This window comes from Perognathus longimembris, chromosome 4, assembly GCF_023159225.1.
Source record: "Perognathus longimembris pacificus isolate PPM17 chromosome 4, ASM2315922v1, whole genome shotgun sequence".
In the NCBI taxonomy this organism is placed as follows: domain Eukaryota; kingdom Metazoa; phylum Chordata; class Mammalia; order Rodentia; family Heteromyidae; genus Perognathus; species Perognathus longimembris.
The window spans coordinates 87,616,976-87,644,106 of NC_063164.1; positions in this window are offsets into that span (position 1 = coordinate 87,616,976).

The window sequence follows — 27,131 nt, forward strand, 5'->3', positions numbered from 1 at the left end:
ATGAAAACTCATATAAGCTCCATTGTAGGTATCAGGTCAACCATAGTCTTCTTCACACTTCTAGGTAACAATAGATATAGCTTATTTGGTGCTTTGTCATTTTCCTTAGAATTACCCACTTTTCCTACATTCTTCCCTCTCTCCATGATTGTAGGTGTCTTCTAGCTAATATCTCCTAGCACTATTCTTTTCACTACTTTGTAGATCACATACAAATAGTTACTTGCATTTTTCAATGTATTCAGATTGTGATTTCTGTAAATGAAAGAAAAAAATAACAGAAAAATATAACAGGAAAAAAAATTTCCCGTCTGCTTTTGTGAGAGTTGTTCTACATAAAAAGCAACTCTGACAGACACCCATGAGTATTCTGTAATTCACTTGAGTTTTGATATGGTGTACCTGGCACTACTATTGATCTCCTGGATTGAGTATTCACACACACACACACACACACACACACACACACACACACACACACACACAATTTCCTATGTTTATGTTGCTTGAAACTTCTGACAGACTGGCTGAATCAAGCTTTCCCAAGACCTCCTCCTTGGCTTGGTTACTTTGGTAGGTTAGCTCACAGAACTCAGGGAAAGCCTTCATGTGCACTTATATATTATAAAGAATAATTCTAAAGACACAGATGAGCAGCCAAATAAATATGTGGATAGGGAAAGGTAAATGATGTTAAAGTGTCTTCATCCATCCACCCCCCACCCCCAGCACTGTTGTCTATCTACTAAATGCTTCCCCCAGCACTGTTGTCTATCTACTAAATGCTTATTGAACCTGTTTAGGATGTTTTGTAGTACTTAATCTCCAACCTCCAGCCTCAGCACAGCAGCCTTTGGTGATTAGACACTTGAAAATTTTGGTGATTTTTCTCCACCCTGAGACTAGTGCTGTAATCTAAATTGCTTCATTAGCATGACTTTCTGTTACGTTAGATACTCACTATGAATAATAAAAGACAGTCCTTTTGTACAAGAAATAGCAAGGGAATTAGTTTTGATGGAGACAAAAAGGACTAAGAGCACATGCATTTTCTATTATCTTACATCTCTCAGTTGACCATTTTGTATATAAAATTTAGATGTAATTTATTAAAAGTGCAATGATAGCTTGTCACAGTAAGCTCTTAATATAATAGTACTCCTTCTTTTTGAACTCAGTGTATGTCTCAGTACCTACCTCCGTGTTTCCATGGCAGCTATCCTAGGCAGCACTTATTAGCTATACAAATAAGCTTAAATAATTTTTAATTATATTCATTCTCAATTTAACTAAACATTGCATTGACCATATAAAAGTGGAAAAGGAATAGGGATGTTGGTATATGTTAGCATTTCCCTAGACTCAGGTCCTCAGCTCCTCCCACTAGCCCCCAGATCCACCCATACCTAATGAGGCACTCCTACTCACTATTAAGACCTACTTCCCCGTTACTCCCAGAGAGAAGCTGCCATCTGGATAAGGTGCAGATGCCATGTAGCTCCCTCTCCCTTGGGAACTATGGCCCCACTAATAAACCTCCTTATGAACCTTCTTCTCCTGTCTGTGATTATCTGCGCATGGTCGTCTGGGATGGCTGGGACATATCCTTTCAGTATATTCTATTCCTCTGAAGGAAATATTAACCCCAATCAAGATGAACGATGTTTCGTCAATGGCTAATCTTCTTTTTAGTTTCTAACCATGTTTTTCTCAGGCTTTTGTCTTCTATACTTATTTATAATCAAACCCACAAAGACGACTCTAACAAGTACTCATTTTTCAAACTTATTTAAATATTTGCTCTGTTTGGCTTTGTCATGTTTTCCTTGAAATGATTTGTAACTTTTGCCTATTAAAATTGCCCTAGGAGTACAAGTTCTAACAAAAAAACATGAGCAATAATTTGGGATATCAGGATATTACTTAATGGACAGATATAGTTCAATTCAAGAATAAACTCCAGGCAAGCTCAACCTAAGAGCCACTCTTCACCAATCCAATTTTGTTAAAAGGGTGTCTTACTGGCATAGAACCCTGGCCATCTATCACTTCTTTTGAATAATATTAGAGGAATCAGGATGAGTCTTGTCTACATGTTGGAGGACAATTAAAATCCAACCATCAGATTGTTAATCATCAATGATTCCAGAGAGAGTTGTTCAGCTACATGGAAGGAAGTTCTCAAAATTACAATAGCATCATGCTGGGCATGATCCTTCAGGCCTGTAATGCAAACAATTGAGAGTCAATGCAGGAGGATCATGAGTCTGTTTGCAGCCTGGGTTACATAGCACATGTAAGGCCAATCTGCACTACACAGTAAGACCCTGTCTTACAAAACCATGTAATCACTTATAGCAACTTTCCCCAAATAACTAAAGAGGTTATAGAGAAAAATGCATTGTTAATTAACACTAAGCTCTTCTACCAAACATATCTGCATGAAACATGGAAATTAAACATTTTTTGCAAATGACTATTTCCACCAACTCCAAATATTTGTACTAGCTAAAACTCATGAAATTATTTAAAAGGAAAGAAGCTAAGCTGCACAACTTCTTAAATTGAATGTCATCTGACTATAATTTACTCTTGATTTTCTGCCTTATGATGGTAATTCTATTTTTTGGCTTAAATATATTTCTTGTATGTATATGCCAGTCCTGGGCTTGAACTCAAGGCCCAAGAGCTATCCTTGAGCTTTTTTTCACTCAAAACAAGTGCCCTACCACTTGAGCCACCCCTCTACTTCTAGATTTCTGGTCATTAATTGTGGCAAAGACATACATAGTTTTTCCTGCTGGAGTTTCAGCTTTCAGCCTCCTGAGTAGCTAGATTGCAGGTAGGAGCCACCAGCTCCTAGCCTATATTTTCACTTGTATATCTCAGTCATTATAATCTCTCCCCCTTTGTTTACTAGTTTACAGGAAAGCTACAAGCCAGACTGACCCACATCCTGGTTCATTCCAGAATGAGGAACAGCTGGTGCCAGTGGCTCACAGCTGTAACCCTAGTTACTCATGAGGCTGGAATTAAAGTATCATATTTCAAAGCCAGCCCAGGCAGAAAAGTCTGCAACATTCCATCTCCACTTAATAAGCAAAATGCTGGGCTGGAAGTATGGCTTAGGACCCCGAGTTCAAACCCTAATATTGACAAAAGGAAAAAAAAATACAAGACAAAAACCACTGAGGAATACTCAAATACAAGGCAGGAACTAGAACAGGTGCTTAAAAATCACTTTTTCCTAAAAATAATTCTTTTTATTAAAAGTCACACATACACAAACCTATCCTGCCTATAATGTTCACATTACCAAGTTATATCCTTTCAAGGATATTTGCTTTGATCTCCCAAAGCATTAGGTCTTACTGTACAATGGAGATTCCTCAAAAACCAAACATTGATCTTCCTTAAAACCTAGCCCTATCACTCCTGGGCATCCACCTAGAACATCACAAACTGGAATCCAAAAGATGTAATACCTACACACAATAGAATTTTACACAGCCACGAGAAAGAAAAATATTATGTAGGGAAGTAGATGGACCTAGAGCAAATCATGTTAAGTGAGGTAAGCCAAGCTCAGAGAGACACATACCTCCTGTTTACTGTCATATGCAAAAACTAGATCTAAGTATAGTAGGACATGAGAAATTGCACAGTAGTCTAGGCAGGATATTCTAAGAAAAGGAACACAAAGGCACAATGTCAAAGTGCATATGGTTGTATAAAACAATATTTATTAAAATGAACTCCAAGAAAGGGAAACGAGGTTTTTCCTTCATTGTTGTTTCTGTTTCTTTCATGTTTGCTTAACGTGTTTATTTGTCTGTTTTGGGGAGTGTGGATGGTACAGAGATGGTACAGCCATGGTGGTGCAGCAGTGGTCTTCAGTATACACTGTGTTGAAACTCAACTATCCAACTTGTGAGTGGGGATGGGAAGAAAAAACTGAGAGAGAATGAGGGAAGGGAGGACATTGTTCAAAAAGAAATGTACTCTTTACCTAGCATATGTAAGAGTAACTGCTCTGTACATCACCTTTGTAATAACAACAAACACTTTAAAAGAGAATCTCTATCATAAACACACACATATTCTGCCTATAATCTTCACATTACTAAGTTATACATTTTTCAAGAATATATGCTTGGAACTCCCAAAGTATTAGTCTTATTGTATAATGTGAATCATGATATAATCTATTTTCCCTTTAAGATGTAGAATTGTATGACTATTATAACCAATAATTGAGCAAAATACCTCTCTCTATTTGAAAATTGACAGTATATAAACCACATTATTTTTCATACTATTGTCTTTTACAAACCAACTGATATCTAGGATGTATGACAAAGTTTCCAACTACCCAGTAATTGATATAGCTCTAGCAAACATGTGAAGAGATAAAGTTGCACTTGTAACTAGTGTGTGTTAAATAAAATTATATATATTAATTATTCTATTACTGAGTGGCACACACACAAAACTAAATATCTTACTCTTTTGTATGTAATTTTATCATATTTACTTCTTTGCAGCACCCTTAACTTTCATATTTGTTATGATGTTCAGAAAATTTTCTCATAATATTACTAAACGAAAATATTGGGATCACATTTAATGATATTTGACCAATTACACTGCGCTGAAAACACAGAAAACAGAATAAAGATAGGAAAATGAAAGTTCATCAGACTACAACTTTTCTGTGTAGCAAAGGAAAATAATCTAGAGAATGGGGATTTTTTTGATAAACAAACATCTGATAAACAAATTATAGTACAGAAAATGCAAACAACTCAATGGCTAGAAAAGAAATTGATTAGAAATCAGAAAGCCTCCAAAATGAAAATTCAGAAAAGAAGACGAATTACAATCAGTTTACAAGAAATTTCTTATCATCACTAATTAATAAGTAATGTTAATGCAGATAGCAATGAGGCCTATAATGTAACTTTTAAGAATGACTTCTGGCTGCTGCATGCCGGGCCGCTGGCCCGGGTGTCTGGGAGCTGGGTCCCTGAGGAAGCCCACGAGGGAGATTTGAGTCAAGCACTAAATGCATTCTGATTTTTTTTTTTTTTTGCCAGTCCTGGGCCTTGAACTCAGGGCCTGAGCACTGTCCCTGGCTTCTTTCTTTTTTTTTTGTTTTCTCAAGGCCAGCACTCTGCCACTTGAGCCACAGCGCCCCTTCTGGCCATCTTCTATATATGTGGTGCTCGGGAATCAAACCCAGGGCTTCATGTATATGATATTCCCAGCCTGGAGCTCAGGATTTGAATGCGGCTCTGGAAGGCCAGCCTGGTGGCACCTGTCCAGGGCCGTGTCCCTGTCTAGAGAGACCGGCCGCCGCCAGCGACGACCGTTCTCATTCTTTCAATACTTTAAAAAGAACTTGAACACTTTGGGTGAGTTGCTCTCAATTGAGCACGCATTCTGTGAAACAACTCGCTTCCTGCTGTAGCTACGGGAATGCCCACTGAAGGAGCAGTGGCCTTCCGTTTGGACATCCAGCCAAGACAGACTTTTCAAAGATTGTTTGGCCACTTTCACTAGAAGAATTTCATGCTTTTCTCTTTACACTCTGAGATACCACCCGTGTTTTACTTTTGTAAAACTTTTGTAATTACTTTTGTCATCTGTGTGACCAAAATACCTAAGGACAATTTAGAAGGAAAGATTAATTTTCACTCTCAGTTTGAAAAGTCTCACTGCTCCTGGCCTCGGGGTGAAGGTGAACATCATGGTGGGCAAAGCAGTGTGGGCGAGAGCTGCTCACCTCGTGGAAGTGGTCGGGGACTCCACCCTCCAAGGAGCCACCCCAGGGGCCCCTGCCCTTCAGCCAGGCCTCATCACTCAGCGTTCCTGAACCTTCTCCAATAGCTCCCCAAGCTGAAGACCAATAATTCAACACATGAGCTCAGAGGGGAACATTTCGTGTTCAAACTGTAACACTATCTGTTACAAACAAATCTCACTTCTCTATATTTGCTATCCTCTAGCAACAAGTCATCTTTTACCTTGGTCCCCAAATGGTAAAAATCTCCTACTAATAAAAGATCAGAATAATTCCATTGTTGAAGTGTACAACTATTATAAATTTAATGACTGCAGGAAAACAAAACACGCAGACATCTGGTATGCACCATCAAAGAAGGGCATGCACCATGACAAAGAAGGGCAAAGTATACCAAAACCCAAATGCTCGACCCCTTACTGAAGTCAGTGGTAAGGGATCCCTCAGTCTCTAACAGCAAACCACGACTAACCACTACAAACAGACATTGTCCCAGGGACCCCTATTTCAGAATACCATCTCAGATGCAGATAGCTAATTCCAAAGCCTACAACATCACTCTTTTGATGTGCTCTTAACTGAGGGAAAAAAAGTGTAACCAGTTCTTTGTAGACTTCTAAGCAACAACCATCCCTCCCATTACCATTTTTCTATTCTATGCAACAATGTGTCCATTGTTAAGGTCAACAGTGCAAATCCTTACAGACTACTTAATTTATACCATATGAAATGAATGCCATGTGTTTTATTGCATGAAACCTAAATTTTCTTTACATGACAAATCCATTGATCAGAGCATGTATTCCCCTTTTTTTTTTGAACCACAATTAGAACGTTATTGGGACCTAATTAAGACTAATAATTGCCATTTACACATTTATTATCACCACAGTTGACAAGGATAAGGAATAAAAGTTGTATTTTCACAGGGAAAAAAAGAATGACTTCTATGGGAAAGATGAAATACATGTTGGGAAGAATATGGAGAAAAGGAGATCTTACCTAGTACTTGTGGGAATAAAGGATAGAGTAGTAATTATAGAAAATAGTATGAATATTTCTCAAGAAACTTCAAAATAAGACCACTATATGATTCAGCAATCCTCTAGTATCAGTAGATTGAAGGAATATATTCATTCTCATATGTTCATTTTAGCATTATTTATAATATGGATGAAGTGAAAACTACTTAAGTATCTATACACCTTATCAAGAATTGATACACACAAAAAAAGTGATTCTTTTCATCTGTGACAATGTGGATGAACTTGGAAGATATTTTGCTAGGTGAAATAAGCCAGGCTAAGATAGATGAAGAGCACATTAACTCATGTACTGTGAAATCACTCAATGTTTAACTAGTAGAAGTAGAAACTAAAATGATGGTTACTTGAGCATGATGACTTCCAGAGGTGTGTATGGGACTGGAGTCACCTAACAATCAAGAGAAACAATTATAATCAGACAGGAGGAATGAGTTTTGAGATTTATTGCATGGCAGGGTGCTTGTAGTTCGTAACAATTTGTTGTAGATTTCCAAACAATTTAGAGAACATTTGAAATGTCTGACTACAAAATTGCAGAAATGGCAGGCAGAAATAAATGGTTATTTATACATGAGTTAGTTCTAAGTAGTTAAGCCACTGTGTGTGTGTTTGTGTGTTACAGTTCACCCATCAACATCTATAATGATGACTTGTCAGTTAAAAATAATTAGAAAATGTAAAGAATTTTCTGTTGTTCTGACAAACTCAGGTATGTATACTACAAAAGCACACTCCTATGAGTCTACATATTAATCTTAGAACAGTTTGCATTTTAACAAATGTGACATTGCTCTTATTTTGCTTATGAAAAAAATAATAATGGGTAATAGATAATGTACCCTACGTCTCAGCAGAATTGTAAGCACTTCATACATTCTGACTTTTAAATTCTCACAGCAAAATTATAAATTGAGAAAACCCTGATATAATGTTGTAAATGTCTTTTGCATGATTATGTAACTAGTGGTAATAAAGCTATTTCAAACTCCAGAAGCATTAACAACATCCAAGGCATATGTGAGGTAGAGAATAATAGTTCTTTTTCAGTCACTGATTTATATAGCAAAAGATATGACAAAACCTGGAAATTCAATGAAAATAGGAATACTTTATTATCTTAGATTCTTCAAACCGAGACAAAATATGTGTAACAATCCTATAAGAAGACAAGTTATTCAAAAAACTTCAAACAAGTGACGTATAAAACAAAAACTGATGAAAACTGTACATAGTATGTTATATCATTTTATTATACTATGTATTATACAAATGCCCCCAATTTATCCTAGTGTTGCAGCTGGTGGCATATACATATAATATTGCATATTATTCTACTATATTATATATCAATATACTATGTGATATATAATATCATATTATGTTAGAAATATGTAAACAATAGAAGATATCTTGTTGGAAAGAATGGAACTTGGAGGGCAAGATGGAAAATATTTTTAAAGGATTGAGAAACAAAGAAAGCTGCCAACCTAAAATTCCTCCTTTTTAAATCTTCCTTTTCTCTTTGTTTCGTGATAATAAGTGAAGATTGAACTCAAAGCCTTATACTTGCTAGGCATGTCTTTACTGTTTGAGTCGCAGCACTAGCTCTCTTTTGCTTTATTTTTTCAGGTAGGGTTGCTATTTCATGCTCCTCTACTAAAAGGAGTATGGGCTCTGATCTTCCTACCTGTGTCTCATGTTGGAGTTGAGCTAGGTCTTGATGGCTTTTGCTTGGATGGGTCTCTTGAGCTCAGACTACAGATATCCATGTGCTTAGTTTTTTTTTTTTTGTTTGTTTTTGTTTTTTTTTGTGTGTGTGTGTATTGTTGTACAGGAGGATTTTGTTGAAATATTTCTATTTATGTATAAAATGTACTTTAATCAAATCAACCTCTTCTATTATCCCTTCTTTTCACTTCTTAGTACTTTAATGAGTTTTGTTACTTTACTTTCATGTTATATACTTCGATCAGATTCATTCCTCATCACTTTCACTGTTTCTTGCCACATTCCCCCTTCTGCTGTTTTCTGATCCCAAACCTCTTTCAGCATTCAAAATGCCTACCAATAGTGAAGGCCAAAGAGAAAAAGTTCTAATCAAATAAAATGATAGCATTTTATCACCTACAGATATTGAAATACAAGAAACAAGGAAGCAGCCCAAGTCCAAGCTCCAGCGGACAAAGTGTGAGAGCTTAGGAGCTGGGGAGGGAGACAGGAAGGACAGGGACAGAGGGACAGAGAGAGGAGGAGAGGGAGATAGAGGGGGGAAACAGGGCGGGAGGGAATATTTGTGCACTGAACACTAAAAATAGTTGATTAGAAAATATAAGAAGCTATGATAATTATGGATGGAAAGATCCAGCATTGTCAAAATATCAATTCTCACTAACTGGATGGACAGACACAATACAATCCCAGTAAAAATCTGAGTGAATCTCTTTCTAGAAATCCCCAAACCAATTCCAAATTTCATATTGAAGTAGAGAGTCATAGTATATATACCCAAGGGAAATTTGAAAATTTGTGAGTTCCATTCTTTGCTTAAAAATTTATTTATGGAAAATACAGTAATCAAAACAACACACTATTGGCATAAAATAGATAAACTGATCAATGAATCAAAATGGAGCCCATGAAAAGACCTATATAGACATGTTAAATTGATATTCAGTAAAACAAATAAAAAGGAAAGGTGTAATGTATCATTTCCTCCAAACATTTCTCCAAACAAAACTTGGTTGTAAATCACATAAATAAACTCAAGATAGGTCATAGACTTAAATATAAAAGCTATCTGTATTTATAAAACTTTTGTAAGATACTATGGGAAAATTATAATTATGTAGATTTGTCAAGGATTTATTCATTATATAATAAAATAAGCTATATAACATCTAGAAATTAAGTATTATCAAAAGAAAAAACTGATTGGAAAAACTTCTTAAAAACGTCTTTATCTAGGTCTTCATGTCTGAAATACATAAGAAATTTTTGTAATTAATTATGAAGAAAAAAATGTTACTTAGAAAGTAAATGCAAATTGTTATAAGGTATAAAATGTGAAATGATTGAAGCCCATGTGTTCAATCCCATTAATTATTAATTACTTACTAGGAAAACACCAATAAAACTGCATGGACTTCCTATAAGCTCTCACTAGAATGACAAAATTGGCAAAGACCCAGCATGTAAAAATCTAAATACATCATATTTGTAAATATGAAGAGGAACTGAAATTCTCCTATAATGCTGGTGGAAATGTGAAATTACAGAATCAGTTTAGAGAAACTGTTAGAAGTACTTGATAATGCAGGTGGAGAATTTAATCAGAGTGGGTGATATGCATTTATATAAGTATCATAGTTTAGCACTGGTGGCTCACAACTGTAATCATAGCTACTCACAAATGTAAGATCTGGAGGACATGCTTCAAGGCCAACCTAGGCAGAAAGTCTATGAGATTCCATTGCCAAAATAAGCAACACAAAGCCAGACCATAGGTTATAGCTAAAGTGGTAGCATGCAGATCTTTGAGAGAGCCCCTTCATATACAAATTTTCATCTCAGATTCATTTTGAAACCATATAAATAAAGGTAAAAAACAAACAGTTAAATAATTTAATTGAAACAAATGATAGGAATATACTCTGTTATTAAAAGAAAAAATGCTGTGCTATTAATGTATTAGACCACATAGATAGATATCAAAATATACTTGCTGAATAAAATAGGTCAGATAGTTATCATGAGTCTACTTATTCACCATGTAAGTTAGAGACAAACATTAGATCCATCATTTCTTTTGGACAGGCAAGGGAAGAACTTGAAAGGGTTGTGAGAGAACTTTAGTGGAGAGTTTATATAGTGATTACCTCGATTGTGGTGTTTATTTTATGGCTATATTCTTAATTATTTTTATGCTACATTTATGTTCAGAAGGACAATTTAATAATGTCATAAAAAGTGAAGAGCTGCATGGGAAATATGATTCATTGTTGCTGTTTATAATGTACTAAGTGAAGTTATTTCTTTCATTTTTTTCCCTATGGTTTATTTCCTGTTGTCACTGGACTTGATTTTTGTACCCTGGGTATTGTATATATGTTTATTTGAATTAGGTATGGGAAGGGGAGCAACAAAATGGTGAGACAAAGGACAAAGGGCCAAGCAAAGTAACAAAGATACTCACTAGACACTGTTGGAAATGAACTGTACAACTTGGCAGGGGGCAGGTTAGGGGAGGGAAAGTGGGAGAAAAATTCAGAAGTGGGTAACAAGTTTGACAAGAAATTTACTCACTACTTACTTATGTACCTGGAACCCCTCTGTACACCACCTTGACAATAAAATGAAGTTATAAAAAAAGTTAAAAACTCCATGGAGGGCATGATTAACTTGGTAGCGCACCAGCTGTGAATGAGAGCTCAAGGCCATGAGTTCAAGATTGAATAACTCAGGGTCTGACTTCAAAAATATCTTACAAACAGTACATCATAGCATATCCTCTGTCAAAAATAAGCAATATTTGTTTCAAACTAAAGCCAATCTAATATAAAGTGTTTTAAAAATGGCACCATTTAGATAATTCTTTTTTTAACTTAATTTAAAAGTGATGAACAAGGGGGTTAAAGTAACATAACTAAGGTAATGAGTACAGTTCTTTTTTTTTTTTTTTTTTTTTGGCCAGTCCTGGGCCTTGGACTCAGGGCCTGAGCACTGTCCCTGGCTTCTTCCCGCTCAAGGCTAGCACTCTGCCACTTGAGCCACAGCGCCGCTTCTGGCCGTTTTCTGTATATGTGGTGCTGGGGAATCGAACCTAGGGCCTCGTGTATCCGAGGCAGGCACTCTTGCCACTAGGCTATATCCCCAGCCCATAGTTCTTTTTTTTTTTTTTGAATGATCAAAGATGTCTTTATAAAGTTTTTTTTTTTCATGACTTCATTTTAAATATACAGAATAAAAAATGGTATACTCACGAGACACCAAACAGATTTTCCTTGTACTGTTTTAAAATTTAAAGATTAATCTCCCCAGAGGGTGTAATGCATCATAAAATGGCCTTTTTTTAAGGATGGGAGAGGAAAGTTTGGGTAGGAAGAATGGAAAAGGGAAAGGTACATGTGTGAAAATGGAATGGATACATTGAGGGAGTAGGTAAAGCTGGGAGAGATGGGGGAGAAAGATGAAAGAGGTGACACTGATCAAAATCCATTGTACTCCTACACTGACATGAAGAATTCAAGCACTTTTGTAACAGTACTTGAAGATGACAATAAAAATATAAATAAAAAGAAAATACTAATATAGTCTTGTCTGAGTGGCACTGGGTGTACAAAGTAAGGAAGGTTAGAAGATCAGCTGACCTGTGATTATTTTTTTCCTGTGTGAAAATCCCCCTCCCCCCCAGCATATAAAAGATACAATTTCACATGTCCTTTCTGAATTTATGGTAGAACAAAAATCTCCAATGGAATGTATATATGATTTATTACTCAAAGATGTTTTACTTTCCACGTTTCTCCTGTTTTAACTATGTATTGAGTGTTCTTGAACACTCTCCTCTAAAAGTAACACCCTCTGCCATTCCTTCGTGATGACGCTAGTAAATGATAGAGTGCACTTCATGTTGAAGCGAACATTTACAAAACACATTCTTGGTTGCTTCCTCTTTTTCCTGAAATAAATATCTCCCACAGACTTTTGGCTGGAGAAAGAACAGGTTTTAAAGATCCTAGTTTCCGGGGCTGGGGATATGGCCTAGTGGCAAGAGAGCTTGCCTCATATACATGAGGCCCTGGGTTCGATTTCCCAGCACCACATATACAGAAAACGGCCAGAAGTGGCGCTGTGGCTCAAGTGGCAGAGTGCTAGCTTTGAGCAAAAGGAAGCCAGGGACAGTGCTCAGGCCCTGAGTCCAAGGCCCAGGACTAGCCAAAAAAAAAAAAAGATTCTAGTTTCCCCATTCCACAGCCTGTCAGATTCGGGTTATCATCACAGTTCTTTCTCAAAAACAAAAAGAGTTCATGTCGAATTATTGCACCTTCAACAAAGAGTACAACACACACCTGTATATATTTTCTTATTTTATTTTAATTAGTTCATTAATTTTTAAATTATCTTTAGGTATTTGTATAAAGGAATTTCCATGTAAGAAGCAGTTTATAAATATAATGCATCTTGTTCAGTGTCACCTTTTCAACATTCTCATCCACCCCTCCCCATCCATTCTTTCCTTACTTTTCTTAATTTTGTAGTATATACATTGAATTCTTGACTGAATTTTGTCCCCATTTCTCATCTTCATTCATTTACTGCTTTCCCATTGACCCCACCCAATTTCTTCAAAGTACCTGTTTCCCAGTGATTAATTTGTTGTTTTAAAGGAGAGCTCAACTAGTGTAATTCCTTAGAAAGGCCAAGCCAAACCACACACATACTTTCTTTTTTGGAATATTGCCAAAACAGATTCTCTAGCTGAGAATGAAAGGTGAGACAAGGTCAAAAGAGCCTATGTGAAAAGATCATCTACTCTCACCAGTGTACAAATGTCTGATGATCCTGGAAAGGCCGCTTTGTTTGGCCAGTTGCAAAGGGCTTCAGCTGGTCATATGACCATACACAGCTTTTATCTTCCAAGTATACCACTGTTCACGTTCTATAGGAAAAGAATGTATACTAGATCTAGGAAATGAGACAGTCTAAAAATTTATAAAATGCACCTGGAATTTAAAGTTCATTATGAATATTGCTTAGATTTAAGTTCTGTTTTGTCTCATAAAATTGTCTGACATCAGATATATTTACTTAGCTTATCTCAATTTGTTTTTCATTTACACGACAGCCTGATCTCGAAGCAGGGCTCTGAGAGTTAAACACATAAGTTTCACATGTTAGCCCCTTAGCAGTGGAGCAGGAGAATAGGCAATGTTGAATAAAAGTTACTTAGAGTCATTACATCCTTTATATCAGGCCATCACAAAAAACTTTCTTTTCTGAAGTTTGATTTCACTAAGAGTTAATACTTCCTCTTTCGGACCCTTTAGGTTACATTGCTTATACCTCTGTGTGTCCCACAAATATATCAAATTCTAACTGTTTTGTTTTCCATTGGACTTAATTCTGTAGTTGCCAAGTTGTTAAACTACCTCTTCAGTACTAAGCTATTCATTGAAAGTGAAAAAATTCATTACCCATATATTTTGCTCTTCTGTATTACTGTTTTTCCAAATTTTGTTTTTCTGCATTTTTAGGTAGCTTTGAGTTACACGTTCTCTTGATTACTCATTTAGCTTTTTAAAATAGGGTGATTTGATGTAAAATACATATTTCTCAAAGTAAATGTGTTTTTCATGGCATCTGAAAGACAGAATTTTTACATTATGTGTACTTTATTGCAAAATATAATTAACAGTCAGCTCTATTTAATTTGGTTACCCTTGATCACTTTTTATACATATGTCTCTTCCACATTTAGTTCTCCATGAATTTTAGTGTCATCAGTCTCGATTTTTCCTTTTACTCCCAAACCGTAGAGTCAGCAAGTATCTCCTTGGCTCTTTTTCTGTCACTTGTGTATCCTCTGTCACTCATGTATCTTTGAATTGCTTAAGCAAAATTATATCAGAAATTTGTTCTCCCAAATTCTTACCCTCGCAATTCTGTAGAGACTATCTCTACTTAATAGTTGGAAAGAATAGGGTTGTTTATTGTTCTCCTACCTGCAGTGATTGTTTTGTTCAGACTTTCATGCCTCATACAAACAAAAGAAAACATCTTGGTGGTAATAATTCATTAATTCATGATTCCTGAGTGAATGGACATAGCCATTTATTTTTTTGTGTACATTTATGGAACACCAAATGGTGTTTACGTACAGGTACATGGATTCCACTGTTTTCAAGTCACATGACCACTTTTCTACACACTACATTGAAGATATCAAAGGTACTATTCAACTTACACTGTGCTTTATTTAGTTTTCTCTGGATACTCACTTATTTGAATGTAGACCAATCATGCTGGGACCTGAGTCCTTCATGCATGCAGCTTGAGAGTAAATGAGAAGTTGGAGGTACACAAATAATGCAATGATGCATTCAACTGGAATGTTACATTCACCCGTAGGCAAGCATCACTCTTATTGAGTTGTTTGACAATATAGTTTGCTCTTTTTTAATATCTTCAGTTGAAAAACCTGGCCATGGCCATAGAGTAAATTTGTAGTAGCAGCAATAGGAGCAGGAAGAACAGTAAAATTAAATTATGTAGGAGACACAGTCCGACATGTTGAAATGAAGAGATTATGTGGTTTAAATAGTAAATATAAAACTCAGCCCTTATCCCTGAATTACTCCTCAGCCCAACAGGAAAAGGCTTTTACTACAGTTACACTTTCAGTGATTTGGTGACAGAAATTCAGTAGTCCAGGTTATTTTATTAAGGTAGCAATCACTGGGAAATTCTTTATTTAAACTGTTTCCTATATGCTTCACAGGAACATAAGACCATACATATTACCCAGCAAGGAGAGAGTCTCTATAAACTCAGATTTCTTTGAATATGTGTGCAAGCTATTTACTATCCAAATAATTTTTGGGATACTGTTAGGAACCTCCCTTCTCCTGAAGGTCTATATTTTCAGTTCAGCCAACCAGCAACAATACTATCATTTTTCTGTTGTTTTGCATACACTCAATCTTCTAGAGAGAAGCAAAAGGAAAAGGTAGTGTATATGATGCCAGGTGCTCACTGCAACTGTCCAGCTAATGTTTCCTGCACATTTGTTACATTCAGGTCACTGTGCAAACTTCTCTGTTTGAAAATTTTCATTTAATCCTTATAACAAGCTGCACACACTGAAAATGAAATGAATATACTCTTCCTTGACAATTTTCCTCAGCTGTCACTTTGTTTTCTTAGCTTTTATTTTTTTTCCACAAGGCATACTTATTAATGTGACCCCATTCTGCCTCAAAAGTTTAGTGAGATGAAGAACCCAAGTAGTCTCAAGATTACAACAGGAAGAAGCAAGATTCTCACGGAAGGAAAGTTTTACAGAGACATTGCTCTGGATGTCTCAGAGCAAAGTCCAGACTTACTGAAAATATTTCCACAGTCATCAATTATTAATTAATTTTGCCTATCATCCTGCTGACATTGTTGGCAAAAGATTCCTACTCACTAAGTAGAAATTATTTTTAAACTTTAATTATTTGAAATAATTCCTTCTCATCCGACATCCATTTCAAATATCTTCTCTTGACCATGTAATTGTGAAATGAATGTTTCTATTTGCTTTCAGTTGCTGTTGAATGCTCAATAGAACATTGTTTCAATATAAGTAATAACACTTCTTTATTCTTGTACGCTGGAGGAACCTTATTATTGTGTGACAAAAGACATTTTAAATGCATTTAGAAAAAATCAGGCATAACAGTATTCATACCAATATATAAATCACTAATATTTAAAAGAAAACATCTTTGCATATCCAACAAAATAACTAGTTTATGCTTTGCTGGTGTTAAGAACTTAGGTTGATGGAAATTGACATATTCTTAAAGAGAAACAAAAGAAATAATCATAGAAGAAAACCAGAGAGAACAAAGAACCAAAGAGAATCATATCCCAAACCCCAAGGGGTTCAAATGATCAAGTTCATCTTCAACATCTTGAGTTTGGCCAACTTGAAAATGATTCACACTCAACTCCCCAGGAATATTGCAGCAACTTAGGCTCAAGTTAAACACACCAGAACACTTGTGGGCAACATTTATCAACTCTCCGGCCTTGTCTCCTTTCATAGTAAACCCTGAAGGATCCTAGTAACTCCTCAGCTCTGAAAAGCAGACAAAACTAAATTGGGAAATTTGCTAAAAATAAAAATGCAATACTAACATAGAACTGTATTCATCAAAGAAAAAAGTGACAAAAGGAAGTAAGGGGTTTTCTTTACTGGTGGGGTGAGGGAGATAGTTAAAGCTTACATCTCATTATATAATTAAATGTGACAAATGTACAATTACTGAAAAATACTGGGAATTACAGGCATAATTGCTTCTCTTCATGCCCACTTCATATGCACTAAGAAGCACAAAGAGAAGCAGTGGTTTCTAACAGTCTGGCGTCTTGGTGATCTTGACTTAAGGTCGTAAAAGAGCTTGCTGTTAGCTCACTATCAGTTAATAATTGCTATGGCCCCAACAGTCTCCAAAGGAGAAAGGAAGCTAGTTGTCTGCTAAACATTCCTGAGTGGTTTTCTTTCCTTTGTTTTGAACAATTTTAATAGTATAGCAAAGTAATTCTGAACACTAGAGGGAGTTCTGAATTTATTCACAATTATGTTCTAATTTTTTTTTAAATTGCATGCACTTTTTAAAAGAACAAATTTAAAGAACATGTTCTTTTCATTTGCAAGATCCTAATTTGTAAGAAATTGGATTGTTTTCCATTTGGAACAAGAAAGTTTCATTACCTTTAGCTTTTTGTGGAGCAAGAGTTTAGACTTTAGCTTTAAAGCACTCATATTGACAGGTGTAGACAGAAAGACCTCCTTTGTCTCTGCAGCCTCCATTAGCCAGTATGTATTCTCAAACTTTGACTTAATGTGTGAATGAATACTTATACACCCATATATAGTGATAAATATGGCCAAGCTTTGATGTATCATAAATATGTATATATGAATGTATGATTACACACATATTAATTATAAATATGGCCCAACATTCCATGAAAAAAATTCCAAAATTGGGATAGCTGAAAGAGATGGGAGATTTCTTGGCTAATACTACTGTTTCTTCCAGAACAGAAGGAAATATAACCTATGCAATTTTCTTTCTCTAAGTACAATTAACTTATTTGCAATGTGAAATATCCAACAAATAATAATTCCACAAAATTAGTTTTCCTATTTTGTAAAATTTTATTTCGGTGGCTTTTTATGCACGTGAACATAAAAATACATGCTGAGTTCTATGAACATATTTTCAAACCCAAACTTACTTTAATTTTATAGTGGTCAAAAATAGATTCCCCTACCCCAAAAGAGAAAAAAATCTAATTATTAAAATTTAAACAATTATTAGTCAAATAAAAATAAAATCTGAATTTCCAGAATTGATTAATTAATCACTTATTCTTCATATAGTTTATTGTTACTATAAAGGTAATGTACATAGGTATTACATAAATAAGAGAAAGAGAGCATATTGCTTTTGAACAATGTCACCTTTTCCTTCCCTCTCTTCAAAATTTTCCCTTAGGGCCCCACACAAATATTTTATGGCTCATTTTCAACATAGTATCTAGTGAGTACCACTGCTGCATTGTTTACTCTTTTCTCACCATTTGTGAGCCCCTCATTACCCTCCCAAAGGCAGATAAATGAACATACAAGATAAAAGTAAAAATAGCAAAAAGATAATACCTCTTGTGTCTATTTCCCGGAGTTCGTTTCAATCAGTATTGTTATTGTTGTTATTTTCTTTAGTCAGTCATGGGGCTTGAACTCTGGGCCTGGGCACTGTCCCTGAGCACTTCAGCTCAAGGATAGTGCTCTACCACTGGAGCCACAACACCACTTCCAGTTTTCTAATGGTTAATTGGAGATAAGAGTCTCAATGACTTTCCTGCCTGGGCTGGCTTTGAACCATGAGCCCCAGATTTCAGTCTCCTGACTGGCTAGGATTACAGGCATGAGCCATCAGCTCCAGGTGATAAGTATTATTTTGTATGATTATGTGCATAGGTGCCTTTGTGTTCCTCTTTTAAAAATAAACTCCTTTGGTCTCACTGTATATGAATGCTTAGAGATCTGTATAATATATTATGTTTCTATGTATGCCTTTAACCATCCAGTGTGGTTTTTTTGTAGATTTATAGGCACATTATAGTTACCACAAATGAGGGAAACTATGGAACCTATGTTTCTTTGCTTCTGGCTTATTTCATTTAATATATTTTTTTTTCCATGAAAGACTTTTCAGAAGAAGTAGGAATGGTCAATATGCAGCTAAAGAAATGTTCCCCATTTCTGGCCATAAAACAAATGCAAATCAAAACAACATTGAGATTCTATTCTCACCCCAGTTAGGATGTCCATTATCAAGACAACTAACAAAACAAATGCTATTTGTTGATGGGAATACAAACTTGTTCATTTAATATCATAGTTTCTCAAAAGACAAAACATAGAGATTCCGTATGCCCCAGCAAATCCACTCCTGGGGATTTATCCACTAGGACACAAATAAGGCCACACTAACCTACCAACACAACCATACTCATTGCAGCACTATTTACCATAGCCAAGACATGGAATCAACCCACATGCTCCTCAGTGGATGAATGGATTAAGAAAATGTGATATATGTGTGTGTGTGTGTGTGTGTGTGTATGTATTTGTATATATGTGTGTATATAAATGTATACATACACACACAATGGAATTCTACTCACCCATTAGAAAAATGATATCGTACCATTTGTAAAGAAATGGAATGTTTCATATTCCTGTATTTTTAAAAAATTTTTACTACACAGCACTATATTTTTCCTTTCTCAGCCTTTATTTTAATTTTAAAGTCAAATTAGATTTTTGCTCTGTATACATAGAATATGAATTTTATTATAGAACCAAAAATAAACAAGGTATGTCATATTATTTTTTGTTAATTAAATGGAATCTAACTATAAGCACTGTTCTTGCTAACAAGAAATCATTCTAAGTTTTTTATCACCCACATTTTCTCTCACAAGCATGTGAAATATTTTATGGAGCTTGACACAAAAAGAAGTAATATTTGGTAGTTTTCTGGTCTTTGATCCTTACTGTTGGGTTACATGATATTTTCATCCATGGGCTGAGGAAATCTGAGAGCTCTAATTTTTTGTTGTTTAGAATATTTTTAAATCTTGTCCCCGATTTACATATTGTAATTCTTTAATTACTGCAAATTATGGAGTCATGAGTCTCAGTCCTTTTTAAACTCCATATTTTTCCTTAGTTTTACTGGCCTTCAGAGTAATAACGTCTGCTGATACCCCTTTTTTTGTTCTTAAAGCTCTCATCCATCTTGTTTCTCAAGAGAAGCTTCTTGCCTTTAGGAACTTTCTCCAAACTAAATCCAGGAAATAAAATTGACGACAAACAACTCCTACTTTCCCGTTGGCAGCAGAAATCTTTTGTGAATGAGGAACAAAGAGTTCTAGCTGTTCTATTGTAATAAAAGTTGGAGAAAATGTTCTAAGAACATAATACACACTACTGTTTTAACATATTATCTTGCAACATGTGCCTCTAGTTTTCTAAAATATGTTCAACAAATCTACATTACTCTCTTAGTTAGAAGTATCTGGTAAAAGTTGGAGTCACCTTGAGGATCTACAAGTGACATTTAAATAAGGACATAACTCAGATGAAAATGCTTAATGATATGCACAAAGCAATGCCAACCAATCAGAGCAAATGTTTGCTGTAAGTCTTTAAGGATCAAATAGCCATGTTGATCCTGTCAAGCATGTGTACAGTCTTAAAAACTGACAGCATAATCACAATCTTACTCTGTTCAAATTTATATTAAGTAATGAGGTCGACAAAATCACATATTTTTCCAGTTGAAAGATCTGTTGGATTAACTTGTCACCCAATTTTACAACTGAAAATTTAGCCAATATTTGGAATAATGAAATGCCAACAGAGAAGTACCCCACTGATGTAGCTAATCCTTTTTCAAGATCTGTTTTGTCTTATGCTATGTACCTGACATATATCATCTTATAACAGACCAACAAAGCCAATATTGCTAACATCACAATTCAGTACAAAGTATCTTGTACTGTGACTATTAAAAAAAAAACCTAATAGGTTGAAGTGGAATAAAAGTAGTCAGAATAATGAAAGAAATTGTGTGGAGTTAATCAATGGGCACAGAAAGATTTTAAGTACAAAGCAGATTAGCAGAGAGCAACTCTACCTTGAGAAGATATCCCATGAAAGAAGTTCCCTGGCACATACTGCTTCTGTATAAATCCTAAAACTCCCTACTATCAGAGGAAGTTGGTTTAATTCACCCAAACTAAACCATTATTGACTGTGTAAACCAACTGATCAATTTGTCACCAAAATAGTGAAAAAAACTCATTAGTTTGTAAATGGCATAGAGATATTCTACTGTATGTTTTTAAAAAAATCTATTGTATGTCTAAAGATTTAATATCAGAGTAGCTCTGCCTTTTTTCTAATCTCTACATCCATCATAAAATATTGTATGTCTTATTAAGTTGAAATAAATGAATTATAAGCTAACAGATATACACCCCACCCCACTCCAACCCCCACACAAGCAGAAATTCTGGGCACCTCACTTTGACCACCTGTATTGGGAGTTTCCTGAGGATTTAGAAAACAGGGTAGTTTATAATGTTGGAAATCTGAAGGTGTTGATTTTATTCAGTTGGCAGTACAATTAAATGTGTATTCTGTATCTTCAATTAACAGTTGGGTCAAAGCAAACTAGTTTACATATTTTACAAAAATGCTGTAGCTCAGTTTCAAATTATCTCTGAACAGGTTATTTGGGAGTGAACTGTGTGGGTGGCTTTAGGCTCACATTTTTTCATCTCGATCACAGTTCTTAATTGCAATAAAATTATACAGAAGAAAATCCTCATGTAGTTGGCTATTTTGTCCATAGCCACAAAGACTATAATGTCTACGGTTTATTCCATGGTGACCTGGCCAATCTACTTAAAAGTAAAGTCATAAAGCCAGAGCAGTTTCACTGAGCAGCTATAACGTAGTCTAATAGAAATTAGTTGCTCTACTAGTATCACTAGATTTGCCATGTGGTGCAAAGAAATAAAGAAGTGTGTAACATTAAATACAGAAATGTATTTTTAAATGCATGTAATATTTTGGTGATGCCATAACATTTTTGGTGATAAAAAAATCTTTTCAACATGAAAAACACCAATACGTTCAGGCACCTATAGTCAACTGATAATTGACAAAGTAACTCAAAATACACATTTGGAGGAAAATAGTCTCTTCAACAAATGGTGCTAGGAAAATTGGTCCACATGCAGAAAACTTAAATCAATCCCCCATCTCTCACCTCATACCAGTACCAATTCAAAGTAGATCAAAGACCTCAACATAAGACTGAAACATTAAAAGAAAGAGTAGGAAAGAATACGAAAAACCCTAGAATTTATTGGAATAGACAGAAATTTCCTTAATGGAATTCCAGAGCCTCAACAAATAGGAAAGAGAATTGTCAAAGGGGATTGTATTACCCTATAAATCTCTGTATAGTAAAGAATATTGTCACAAGCAACAAAAAAAAAATTGCCAAGGATGGTGGAACAAAGCAACTCTAATAAACTGTTGGTGAAACTGTAAAAATGTTCAACCACTATGGAAATCAATATGGATATTCCTCAAATGACTAAAAATTACAACTACCCTGTGATCCAGCAATATTACTATTGGGTAACTCAGTGAAGAACATTTTTTTTTTTGGTAAAACTGAATGCTAAACTTTCATTTTGTCTAGTAAAATCATTCCCAGAAGCTCTGGGCTGTTTAATGCCTGTCTTCATATACATATAATGACAGTCTGCACAGAAAACACAGATTAACAAAGTCCATTTACATAGAGTATTCTCTACTAATCTCTGTTCATTTTCTCTCCTTTAGTCTCTCCTCTATTTTCCATGTTATCTGACATCTGGTATAATATCAACTCTTTTAACACCACATTTTCAAACTGTTATTCATAAAATCACCTGCGTGTCAGAAGTTTGTTGACTTGTATCTCTAAAACTAGTTTTTCCTGACTGCTAACTCTCAGATGGCCTTTTCCCACTCCATCAGCTCTGTTCACCATCAGACAACTAATACATAATTGAGAAAGCAAAATGATACTTAAAAATTGATTAGCTTCCATTTATTTGCTCTCTCTCACTCTCTGTCTCTCTCTCTCTCTCTCTGCATGTGTGTGTGTGTGTATGTTATTTAGGTTTGAACACAGGGTCTTGAACTTGTTTGGCCGGTACTGAAACACTTGGGCCATGACTCCTAATTGGCATTTTTCTGAGTTTTGTGCTCAGGTTGGCTTTTAACTGAAGTCCTCTGGGTCTTCACCTCCTGAGTAATTAGAATGTATGATACACTAATGCCTCAGCTCCCTTCCTTTCCTCCTTTGCTTTGACACAATCAACACTATTACACTTACCTTAAACCCCGATGGCCTGATGAAATTTGAAAGGAAGCTATAAAATTTAGTGCATTTTCTAAATGAATAATAAATTTTTATGTCTTTTTAAATGATGTAATACATTTTAGAAAGTGAAAATTATAGACTTTTAAATATGTACATGTTTCCCTCAGGGGAGAAAAACCTCTGTTTTTGTTTACAAATTTATCTTTGGTCTTTGTTTAAATAAGCTAAATGTGGTAAAGTGTATGTTTTGATCAGGGATAGTTAAAAATTTATATTCACTGTTCATTCATTTGCTTTTGATTAGTTTATTATTAAGAAATAAAGAAAGAAATAACTGATCAAAATACAAAGGTGTTATTGGGGTTTTTACTAGTTTGTCGTAGTATGCAGTGTTTTTAGCATCCTCTTACTAAACAGACTTCTACTGTTAAAGTGTTATGGGTGAATTATTGAATGAAATACTTTTTGACTACTTACAAATGGAGTAACACTATGGGCAATTATGTCTGTGGATAAAACTGTATGTAAGAGATATTTATCTGCCATAATGACTATCAAGGATGACGTGGGGACACTCAAATAAGAAATAAGGTACTATACTCAAATTAGGGAGTCTTTAATTGAACAATAAATTATTTAAATAAGCATACTATTTCTACCTTTACAAAGTTTTAACTCTTTCAAAGGAAGTAAGTGTTATTCTGATAAAAATATTTAATTAGAACTAATAAGAAAGTAATTTATTTTGTGTGCCAGTAGCTTGTACACATTATCCTAATTACTTGGGAGACTAGGAAGATAAAATGTTAACAAGATCCCTTGACTACCAATAGGGGGATAGAGTGGGGTCTGCTTATTATCCTAGCTATGACAGAAACCCTAACATAGGGTTGCAGCCCAAGCACTTTCCCTTGCAGAAAGTGGGACCTTATAACAGACATAAGCAGCACATTACAGAGTGGAGGCTCAGCTTTGTGGTAATACCTTACTATCACAAGGCCCAGAGTTCAAATCCCTGTACTACAAAAGAAAGCAATTGACCTATGGTTATTTTCCTCTAGCTTGAGTAAACTTGTCCAGCATTTTCATTTATTATCTTATAACACCATATTATTCATATCATTATGCTAAAATGTTGAAATTTTCTGATCTCCTATATTTACACAATTACCTGGTAGTTTATTTATTTATTTATTTATTTATTTATTTTTTCCAGTCCTGGGCCTTGGACTCAGGGCCTGAGCATTGTCCCTGGCTTCCTTTTGCTCAAGGCTAGCACTCTGCCACTTGAGCCACAGCGCCTTCTGGCCGTTTTCCATATATGTGGTACTGGGGAATTGAATCCAGGGCTTCATGTATACGAGGCAGGCTCTCTTGCCACTAGGCCATATTCCCAGCCCAGTTTATTCTTTCTGTTTTGAATTATTGATAAAATATTTTATTTTCTTTATATTACCACCTTATGGCTGCTATATAGAACACACACATAATTTTCACATACACATATACATACATACATACATACATGCATACATACATACATACATACATAATATTGTCCAAGCTCTAAAAGAGTAGATTGCTTTGGAAAGAAACTCATCAAGTTCAAGGTCAGTTAGAGTGAAAAGATTTTAAGTAACAGGTTTGGCCCTAGGTGAATAAACCACTTAATGCTAAGAGGCTTGCAATGTTTTTCTCTTTCCCTGCAAATGTCAAAAATAAAAAGTGTAAAGAATTATTTTTGTGACAATATCCACTTGGCAGAAATTCAGACAGAAGGAAATGGAAGTCTATACCTGGGCCTTTCTTGTGTGAATTCTTCCAGTGACCCACCAATAGAAAAGTAACTACTTTTCATTGAAGACATGAAATCCTTTTACTACTAGGTCTCTAGAGAAAGTAATTAACTGAATTGGTTTTTGTGTGTGTTGTTTTACCATTGAAGACAGGAATATTATGAATGCTCCAAAATACAAAATTTAAGAACTCTACAAATTAAACAATGCTTTTATCTCTTCTATATTATTTGAGTACAATGAAAAATGTACAACATAAGTTAAATAAATGATGCATAATTGTTTCTTTTTGTTACAATGATCAAACATTTTCCTTTGGATAATTTGGAAGCATGCAAGATTATTTAGCTCAGATTTAGAGGGCAAGTAGCTTTGCTTAGGTGCTGGTGAAGGACTCTGAGGCTTCATGCTGAGGTGAGAGCCAGAAGGAGAGGTCATATGGCAAGACAGGAAGCCAGGAAAATGCAGCTGAGCTTACTCTTACAAGAACAGTCTTGTGAGAACTACAGCTGGGTCCCTGAAGAATAAACAACCCTTCCTAGGATAATGTCTGCATGACCCAGAGACCCACATTAGACCCTGCTTTCCAAGGGTGCTAAATCTCTTATGACTCTCACTCTAGAGGCCCAGTTCCCAAAACACAAATCCTTGAAGACTCTTGGGTCTATATCCAAACCATACTGAAAGAAATAGTATAAATGAGACATCTAAATCAAAGAAATTACTCACAAATTATGGCCAACTGCAAACACAGCTATAGCTTATCATTATTGTGGCTTGTAATTATTACTGAATTTACATTATTTACAGCCTATAATTATTATTGAATTTATATTATTGTAAATTAAGTGGCTCCAGCTATTCATCTACCAATTTATGAGAAACTTCAGTGTTTTCCTGCAATTTATCTCTTCCCAAATGTTTTAGTGAATCAGGTATTTTTTTATCTCTAAATATTTAATTAAGTAATTAATTTAAAAGTATTTAATTAATATTATTTTTATTGTATGTTAATTGCACAAATAATAGATTTCCCTAGACATTTTCATATATATGTTCAAGATACTTGTATTATCTTTATTCTGATTTATCTCCCTCTATGTCCCTCCCATTATCTGAATGTCTCTTATTTCTCAAACTTTTTGTTTGCTTTTTTGTCTCCATATAAAGAAAAATTTAATATGTTCCTGTACTTGGCTTTATTGCTTATCAGGATGTTCCATCCATTTTCCTGAAAATGACTTGATTTCCACACTTATTTATAACTGAATAAAATTCTACTGTTATTTTAACACGTATTCTTTACATACTCATCTGTTGCTGAGCACCTAGATTGATTCCATTCTTAACTAATGTGTTTACACATTAATGCTAAACACAGGTGTGCTGTTATAGCTGACTTTGGTCCACTGGGGTTGAAAGCTCAGTTGTGAAATAACTGAACTGCTGTCACTGAAGTTCAGATTATTTCCTTTTCTAACAAAATATTATTTTAAACTGCTTGCAAGCCTTTATCTATTGTGTACATCAACATTTCTGTTTTATTGAGGTAAGAAAGCCCACATTGATTTCCAAAGTGACTTCACCAATTACCTTGCACCAACAATTTGTGAGGTCTGTTCCTCGTTTTCTCATCAGTAGTTACTGCTTGTTCACTTGGTGGTAGCCATTTTGGAGAAGTTGAGATGGTATATCAATGTAGTTTTTAACCTTTGTTTTACATTTCCCTGATGACTAAAGAGGTTTAATGTTTTTGTTCTATTTTTTCCAGTGGATTTATTGGTTATTTGTACTTCTTTATTAGAAAAATTCTCTTTCAAGTCAAACATTTATTCATTGAAGTACTTATTCTTTCAGTATTTTTAAAGTTCATTATATATCCTGTATATGAATCCTCTATTGGGTGTAAAAGTGGCAACGATTCTCTCCAATGTGGCCTTCATCATTGAATCAATGTGTGTGTGTGTGTGTGTGTGTGTGTGTGTGTGTGTGTGTGTGTGTGTGTGTGTGTGGTCCTGGGGCTTGAATTCAGGGCCTGGGTACTGTCTGAGCATTTTTTTCCTCAAAGATAGTGATCTACCACAAGAACTACATTTCAGCTTCTGGCTTTTTGGTGGTTAATTGGATATTAGAGTCTCACAGACTTTCCAGCATGAGTTTCAAATCATAATCCTCAGATATCAGCCTCCTGAGTAGCTAGGATTAAAGCTGTCAGCCACTAGTGTCCAACTCATTCATCGATCTCTAACTATTTGAT